This window comes from Toxorhynchites rutilus, chromosome 3, assembly GCF_029784135.1.
Source record: "Toxorhynchites rutilus septentrionalis strain SRP chromosome 3, ASM2978413v1, whole genome shotgun sequence".
Lineage (NCBI taxonomy): Eukaryota > Metazoa > Arthropoda > Insecta > Diptera > Culicidae > Toxorhynchites > Toxorhynchites rutilus.
In genome coordinates this window covers 200,366,503-200,374,337 of record NC_073746.1, presented here as the reverse complement: position 1 = coordinate 200,374,337, position 7,835 = coordinate 200,366,503, and the positions used below count along the sequence as shown (strand labels likewise).

Sequence of the window (7,835 nt, the reverse complement as noted above, 5' to 3'; positions counted from 1 at the left end):
GGTCCGGACTATACGGTGGGTGCAATAGGACATCCCATCCGAGCTCCCGTAGCTTCTGGTGGGTCATCAAAGATGTGTGAGGCCGAGCGTTGTCCTGGTGGAAAACAACACCATTCCTATTGATCATTTCTGGCCGCTTCTGGTCAATCACCTGCTTGAAACGGTCAAGTTGCTCACAGAAATACTCACTGCTCACATAAATACTACACGAAGCTTCGTGTAGTATTTATATGTAGTTCATAAAATAGTGAAATAACTCATTAATTAACCGTTAGAGCAGATCAAAATATCGTTTCTCACCACTCGAACATTACTGTGAAACAATATTTAAGGATCTTTTCTTCTAGAACCTCTAGAAATTATTTGGATAAAACTTGAAAAATATCGTATTTAATGCTCGACAATGTGATTAATTGAGATGTATGCGGACACGGTTTCTGGTTCTAGATCACTGGATCAAACCTAACCTCAATCCTCTGTTCTTTTCCTTCTAATTCGAATTTTGACATTTCTGTAGTGTTTTTTTCTGACCATCTTCGATTGCATTTTTTTTTGTACTCACGAAGAATGTTGAATAAAAAAAATCCACCTGCGATTCACTATAGTAGCATATCCGAAAAAGAAAAAAAAATATTGAGAACCAGATCAGAGGATCTAAAACCCATAAAGAGGACGGTTGCATAACATATATTTTTGTTAAGGCTCATAAGCCTGACAGGGCCGGGAGTACAATATTTTGACAATATTTCTTATTAGCTATGTTAGTAATTTGTAACCGATTACTCGCGGTTGGCTGAAGATTAGTATTACAATTTATTGTCATAATTGGGATGTTGCAATCTCCAATGCTCTGTACGTATGCCAGACACGGGATACTTCCGATTGGGATGTAGCTGACCAATCATCAGCATCGCCCCTCTAGTCTGTACCCCATATCTAGCGTGGTGCGTCTCTCTCTCGACTCGGGGAATCCAGGATAGAATGGTCACTAGCAGGCTCAATCATCAGCTCGTGTAGAGTTGTCATGATAGAGTTGTCAATCCTCAGTTCATGGTGAATGATCAGTGGACTGCACAACCTTCGACCCGTGTCGTTTGTATCTGTAAAGAGTATGTGTATGTATTGCCACGACTAAGTTTTTCAAAGTTTATCGATCCGATAGGAGGGATGTGATACAGGGATACAACGAAGGGAACATCATTATCCATGTTATCCATGGTTTTTACGTGGTTTTACGAAGTTCAATACAGAATATGAGCGATTGGTAACGAAACATATTGCAGGGAATATTGTTTTTTTTATGGAATTCTCTGGGTGACCTTCTCAAGTTACCAAAAGATGACTCTCCTCCTTCGAGATTGAAGGTCGATATTATGTTACATCCCTTGAAGAGATAGGATCTGATTCAAATATTCACATATAGATGAATAACGGAAAATATCGGTCAGATTGGTTTTAGAGTTCTTCCGATTATCTTTTCAGGTCTCCCAAAGATAAATAATGAATATATAGCCGGTACAATTAATATACAGGTTTTCCTTTTCGAGTTACCCAGAGATAATCTTCGCCGCAAGTTGTTACACATGAGATTCACGGATTTGCATTTCGTCGAACGATATGGAATTAATGTAAACGGAATCAAGATTACTTAGGTTTTACATTCATATCAATTAAAGTCAATGGAGTACATTGACCCTTTTGTGTGGCATGCTCAGTTCTGGCAACACGGGCATCATCAGTTTAGCGATCATGTTGACCAGGCACTCGGTCATTTTCAGCCATCTCCTCAGCAGGCAGTCACCGCTCGGCTTCAGGCGGTCTCCGATTATCCCGCAGACGCTCATGGGCACACATTTTGGCGATCCTGCCAGGAGCGAGAATTAAACGGGATAATCGGAAACCGCCTTGAACCGAAATATTTTGAGACGTGATCCTTCAGAGGTTTTACGTGAGAATCAAGTCAAAAAGACGGGTGGGCAATGTCGGGCATAACCGGAGTGACGTAGGACAATACAAAGGGGACAGCTTTTGCAAAATATATATTTTAAATATATTGTTTTATTTTCTTCTCCTACGTGAATACCTACCCGTCTACCTGAAAAATGGATAAGTTTACTGTTTACTCTTTATGAACATGTTGGGGGTTCTGAAAAGAACCTTTGGTGTTGTGTTTTTGCGTTTTTTTACAAACTTGATTCTTGATTTTTTTTTCTGAAGGCTTTGTACTTATTAAATGTTCAACGCCGGGCATCTTTCGGCGTATGCATACATTGTACAATCAAAATGATGGCTGTGATAGGGAATGCATAGGTGGTCATCAGCTCATTCACTATCATATATTTCACTATGTGCTCATACTGTACCTTAAACTGTGGTTTCGGAGACGAATGAGTGGTAAGATTTGTAGAACTGAGGTTTTGGAGACGAACTCTACGATCTGTCGAAAGATAAACGAGCTATAAGCGTTCTGAAAAACCAACAGTAAATACAGGGACGGATGTCCTTCGGATTAAAGTCCTCTAAAATAAGAATAGAGCAGGATATCACTCGATATCCCCATCTTGTTCGGCTAAACCTTCCTGTTAAGCGATTGCGTTTGCCACTCGCCACAGCTTTCACAGTTGGAAAATTTCTTCCCATCCAGCTTGTGACATGTTGTACAGTAAATTATATTTAATGCGACGTGCCGAAGCACCACTCAGTGTCGCATTGGAGGCGATTTTAACCTGTAATTGAACATTTGCGATGACAGTGGTACAGTGTCGACTTTCAATGTGGGGTCATAATTTGGACCCTGAACTCTATGTTTACAAAAATGTCCAAATAAATATGTCGCAATACAGGTCCGTCCATTTAGCTAAATGTGTTTTATGGAATGGTTCCAATTTAGAAAACTTAGTACTCGTGGTTTTGAAAACAACATTTCGAACACCCTCGACACCGCCTTGTTCTGTATTTGCCACCAAAGCAGTTTGTATAAAGAACAAACTTTTTTCTTCTGCTACTTGCTGCCGTTTTGCGATTGCGTTTGCCACTCGCCACTCGCTGCAACTGCCTGTTGTTGTCTTGATGTCCACCGAACCGAATGTGTTCTGTTCTGAATGCGGGTTTTCTTATCGTCGCGAGCAGCTTTGCAAGCTAACTCGATCACTTCGGCGGCCGAAACTATATAACGCCGACTAGGTGGACTGGTGCACTGGTACTAACGCGCTCGGCCTAGCTACCCTTGCCTTCCCTTTAACTTGTCCTCCTTTGTCATGTCCAGACATGGCTGCTTGTGTTGGTTTGTTGATGTGATGTGATGCGAAACGATGTGGTGTACGGTTTCGATGGGAATGATCGTTACGGCAGCGGAGCGGGGATTTTTAAGCTGACTGGCTGGCTCGAGAATTACGCATGTGTGAGACTGTGACCAATGTTTCGTTCATTTTTTTTCTTTTTCCTTCCCAATCGTGCTTCATTGTATTTCGCTGCTGCTCTTGTTGCCCGTTTTGGTCGGTTGGATTTGAGGAGCACAAAATGGACCAATCAAAAATGGGCACAAAGTGCATTTGGACAATGCTTGATATTTCACAATTATTTTAATTATTTATCTCAAGAAAACAAGAAAAATGAAATGTTATTCGTTATGATAGATGCGTAGATATATTTCCTATCAATTGATGCAAAAACCTTTGCGATCTATTGAGAAATGCTCGAGTTATAAGCGTTCCAAATCATGCATTTTTTACTACTTGTACAGTGCCTAGATTTTAATTTTACCCCCTTTATCTTCCGGTTGGACGTATTCCTACGTCAAAAAAGTTGCAAGTTTCTGAAGTGTATTTGTGTGTATGTGTGCAAAAGGGCAGAAGGAACAGTTCGAAATTACGAGCATGGGAGGCATGAAAATTTCCAGTAAGTAAATGATATGTTTGAAAAAGTATCAATTAAACAGCAGGGTTGTCAGAAATTAAGATATTCCATGTTAACTATTGCAGGTTGTCTTGGATGATAGCAACATTTAAACTTGTTGCCTGAAACGATTAATTTATCATTTAAGGCAGCTCAGTACTTTGGTCGCTATAGTCGAAGTGTTTTTTTTATTATTAAATTATGCTTCTATGTTTAGTAGGCGATATAAAAAAGACGGGTGGGTAATGTCGGAGACATAACCGGAGTGACGTAGGACTATACAAAGGGGACAGCTTTTGTTAAATATATATTTTAAATATATTGTTTCATTTTCATCTCCTACGTGAATATCTACCTATCTACCTGAAAAATGGATTAGTTCACTGTTTACTCTTTATGAATATGTTGATGGTTCTGAAAAGAACCTTTGGTGTTGTGTTCTTGTTATCACTCGATATTCCCATCTTGTTCGGTTAAACCTTCCTGTTTAGCTATTGCGTTTGCCACTCGCCACAGCTTTCACAGTTGGAAAATTTCTTCCCATCCAGCTTGTGACATATTGTTCAGTAAATTACATTTAATGCGACGTGCCGAAGAAACACTTTGCCACTCACTGAAACTAATTGTTGCCTTGATGAGCGCCGAACCGAAGCTGCTCTGTTCTTGATGCGGGTTTTCTGATTGTCGTGAGCAGCTTTGCAAGCCAACTCGAGCACTCCGACGGCCGAAACTCTAGAATCGCTGTTAGGTATACTGGTGCTCCGGCACCAATCCGTTCGGCCTAGTTACCCTTGCGGAGCAATCAGTGAATGCGACCAACAGGGAACTGGAGACCTGCACGGTTCGAGTGAGACTTTGCCTTTCCCTTAACTTGTCCTCCTTTGTTACCACACGGGTTTACGGTTTGAAAGAAAATAAGATATTTTTTTGGGGTCCGCGTGTTTTATACTCTAGCGGTACAGACTCACAGGATAGAGACAAATCGGCAGACTCAGCCAGAGGGGCGAATCCAACGAGACGAACGAATGAGCGTTAAAAGGGAGCTATGGCAAAAAAATCATTCATTACGATTTGTTCGCTCGTTGGATTCACATGCAGGCTAAAAAGGGTCCTTTTCAGGATCACAAAATTATCTTCAATGTAAAGAGTTTATTGTTTTGTTATCACTCGATATTCCCATCTTGTTCGGCTAAACCTTCCTGTTTAGCGATTTGTTGCAACTCGCCACAGCTTTCACAGTTGGAAAATTTCTTCCCATCCAGCTTTGTGACATGTTGTACAGTAAATTACATTCAATGCGACATGCCGAAGCGCCACTCAGTGTCGCATTGGAGGCGATTTTAACCTGTAATTGAACATTTGCGATGGCAGTGGTACAGTGTCGACTTTCAATGTGGGGTCATAATTTGGATCTCTATGTTTACAAAAATGTCCAACTAAATATGTCGCATTACATGTCCGTCCAATTAGTTAAATGTCGAACTAATTGTAAATTACTGTACTTTCAATCTGGAAACAATTTAAGAATTGGTGAAAATGTAATAATCAGGAAAGTCCCCAACTATCAATAAGCTCAGAACAACTGCCAAATTCATAGTCTAAGCAAACATTGTCAAAATATTGAACTCCCGGCCCCGTTAGGCTGACGCCATATGAGCCTTAATAAAATATATATTTTGGATAAAAAAAAAAAAAGACTGCCAAATTCACATACTCATCAGATCCTGGCAAACAAATTATGAAAAAATCAATTTGTGTTTTATTATTATTTTAGATAATGTTTTAGAAAGCATTGAACTGTATTTCCTAAACTCTTTTTTGGAAGGTTTAATGGCCCTGAAAAGCACCTTGTTTTATGGAATGGTTCCAATTAAGAAAACTTAGTACTCGTGGTTTTGAAAAAAACCATTTCGAACGCCCTCGATGCCGCCTTGTTCTGGATTTGCCACCAAAGCAGTTTGTATAAAGAACAAACTTTTTTCTTCTGCTACCTGATGCCGTTTTACGATTGCGTTTGCCACTCGCCACTCGCTGCAACTGCCTGTTGTCTTGATGTCCACCGAACCGAATGTGTTCTGTTCCGAATGCGGGGTTTCTTATCGTCGCGAGCAGCTTTGCCAGCTAACTCGATCACTTCGGCGGCCGAAACTATATAACGCCGGCTAGGTGGACTGGTGCACTGGTACTAACGCGGGGAACTCCAGATCAACACGGTTCGAGCGGGATTTTGCCTTTCCCTTCACTTTTCCTCCTTTACCATGTCCAAACATGGCTGCTTGTGTTGATTTGTTGATGTGTTGTGATGCGAACCGATGTGGTGTACGGTTTGAATGAGAATGATCGTTACGGAAGGAAGGAAGGAAGGTATTGTAATATAGAGACTTTAAACTTTTGCACTTCATTCGTCTCTAGCCTTGAGGAAGGCCCTTTGAAAACTCTACTCTATTCTACTCCAGCGCTACCACCTCCGCCCTCTTGCCTTGAGAAAGGCACTCGATCCCTCGCCGTCCAGCCCGTCCAGCAACCAGTCGGTGTCCACACAAAGAATGATCGTTACGGCAGCGGAGCGGGGATTTTTAAGCTGACTGGCTGGCTCGAGAATTACGCATGTGTGAGACTGCGACCAATGTTTCGTTCATTTTTTTCTTTTTCCTTTCCAATCGTGCTTCATTCTATTTCGCTGCTGCTCTGCCGTTTTGGTCGATACGATTTGAGGAGCACAAAATGAACCAATCAAAAATGGGCACATAGTGCATTTTGACAATGCTTGATATTTCACAATTATTCAATTATTTATCTCAAGAAAAATGAAATGTTATTCGTTATGATAGATGCGTAGATATATTTCCTATCAATTGATGCAAAAACCTTTGCGATCTATTGAGAAATGCTCGAGTTATAAGCGTTCCAAATCTTGCATTTTTTCCTACTTGTTCAGTGCCTAGATTTCCATTTCACCCCCTATATCTTCCGGTTAGACGTAGTCCTACGTCAAAACAAATGGATCATACAACTGGTGAGTATGACATATATTTCGGCTTTTTAATTAATAATTATTTTATCTTGTCTTATCAGCTATGAATACATTCGACTCGTTTGCTTCCATCAATCGGTAAGTGAGAAAGATGATTTCTCCCATCACCACAGTGCGGATTTCCACTTCTATCACAGCAGCCAACAACATCCGTTTTCCTGCAGCAGTAACCTCCAACCCCTGTTGGCAATGCCGGGGGACAGCATCAACAGCAGCAGTAGCAGCAGAATTTGACCATGGTATGGTATTGCGAAGAACTTTCCCCATTAGAGGTTCCGTGCTTCGCGCACATTCAATATCCTCTTCAGACACGAAAACTCAACGACAAGGAGGTATTTATCAACTTGCTCAGCTGAATTACCACCCCGGAGGAACCCGAATGCACTGATTCCGTTGTATAGTAGAATGAAAATAGGCGAGGTAAGCGAACGTAATCACATGATATTTTAATGTTCGCATTTTTATCCGGATCATACAACTGGTGAGTAGGGAATTCATTTCTGCTTTTCACTTACTAATCATTTTATTTTGTTTCAGCTATGAATACATCCGACTCAATCAATCGGCGAATGAGAAAGATGATTTCCTTCATCACCACATTGCTTATTTCCACTTCTGTCACACCAGCCAACAGCATCAGCTTTCCCGCAGCAGTATCCTTTAAGTCCAGGGTGCTATTCCGGGGAACAGCATCAACAGCAACAGCAGCAGGACCTGGCCATCGATAGTATTTCGAGCAATTTTCCCCATCGGAGATCCCGTACTTCAAGCACATTGAAGAATCCTCCTCAGCCACATATCTGTGTCATCAAGGGCAAGGAGGTATTCATCAATGTACTCAGTCGTATTTGAATCGTCAATCCAGACAACCCGGATGCACCGATTCCATTATATACCTTATTTTTAT

General features: G+C 41.0%; 1 long non-coding RNA gene across 1 annotated transcript; it reads left to right on the top strand.

Moving 5' to 3' along the window:
* Window positions 1-6,886: 6,886 nt before the first annotated feature.
* LOC129775241 (uncharacterized) lies at window positions 6,887-7,835 on the top strand. The gene is made up of 3 exons (XR_008742897.1): window positions 6,887-6,910; window positions 6,970-7,409; window positions 7,466-7,835. It is a non-coding gene; the product is annotated as an uncharacterized LOC129775241 (long non-coding RNA).